The sequence below is a fragment of the Dasypus novemcinctus genome, chromosome 8 (assembly GCF_030445035.2).
Source record: "Dasypus novemcinctus isolate mDasNov1 chromosome 8, mDasNov1.1.hap2, whole genome shotgun sequence".
Lineage (NCBI taxonomy): Eukaryota > Metazoa > Chordata > Mammalia > Cingulata > Dasypodidae > Dasypus > Dasypus novemcinctus.
In genome coordinates this window covers 76,193,229-76,194,608 of record NC_080680.1, presented here as the reverse complement: position 1 = coordinate 76,194,608, position 1,380 = coordinate 76,193,229, and positions in this window count along the sequence as shown.

The following is a 1,380-nucleotide window of genomic DNA, read 5'->3' as shown; positions in this document are numbered from 1 at the left end:
CGTGTAAGTGGCTCTTCCTTTTGATAATTAGAGAGTTGTGATTATCTTGGTAGTTCCCATTTCAGTAGGAAGTCAGAAGAGGAGACCAGCATGCACAAAGTGGAGGAATAAGTGAAGGAGGAGGAAGCTGTTCATCAATGTACAAACTCTGGGGAAACTTGATGCGAAGGTAAAACACGAGAAAGAGTAATTCTTACCAGAAGGCACCTGCTCAAGAGGGTTTTCATTGTGGTTGCCATTTTATTTTGCTATTTTGTTAGTTCAAAAGTGATGTTGTTTGAGAAATGTATGTGATTTCTAGCAGGAACCAAGAGAGGTAGAGAACTGAAGATCCTATAAATAGTTTGGTTCTGGAGAAGACCCCTAGGATGGTGGGGATGTATTGAATCCCAAGCTCAGATGAAGGACTTAATTTCAGTCAGGAGTATTAAGCAAATTATAAAATGCTACAGGCAGATAAATACATATAGAAACAGAGTAGCTGGGAGAGGACCAGGAAGTTGACTTCTCTCAAGGACAGAAAAGAAGGCTGTCTTCAAGGACTGCATTTCCCAGTAGACTCAGTCTAATACGTCTGATCATACTTCAGACAATGAGGAGAGTAGGGGCTCTTCAATAAGATTTTTCAGATGATCAGGGAGGCTGCCGAGCCAGTTAGGTACAGACATGGCTAGCAAGTTGTGCAGGAAATGGTTAACTTTGCAGGAATGAGTTGCTGAAAAATAGCACTTTTTAAAGAAAGTCCTGTCTGTCTTCAGGACTGGCCTTCGACCTTCTCTTGGGAGATAACTTCTGAGTCCTTGGAATATGCTGCCTGATAAGTGTAATTTTGCATAGATGAGGTGTTGGGCTACTGTAGTGTGTTACCAGATTGTTTTATCCTAACAAAGTGTTTGAGATGAATACCAATTTTTGCTATGGAGATTGAGCGCTGAGTCAGTGGTATCTATTTGACTGACCTCAATAAAATCCCTGTCACCAAGAGTCAGGTAAGCTTCCCTCATTGATAACACTTCACACATGGCAACACATAAAATTGCTGGGAGAATTAAGTGCATAGCTGTGCAATTTCACTGATTGAAGACACCTAGAAGTATGCTCCTGTCTTTTCCCAAACTTCACCTCTTGCACCTTTTCCCTTTACTGATTTTAATCTGTATCATTTCACTGGAAGAAACAACAAACTCATGGTGATGAGGATAAAAGCTCTTCTGAAATTCATTAGTCCTTCTAATCTATCATTAAGACTGAAGGTTGTCTTGAGGACCCCCAACCTACAAGTCAGCATTATTTACTACTTTTCAGGAAATGTCTGTCTTTTGGGGTTTATCTATTCATTTTATTTATTTGTGATGTCTAGAGAGTCCATTATGGCCCAGG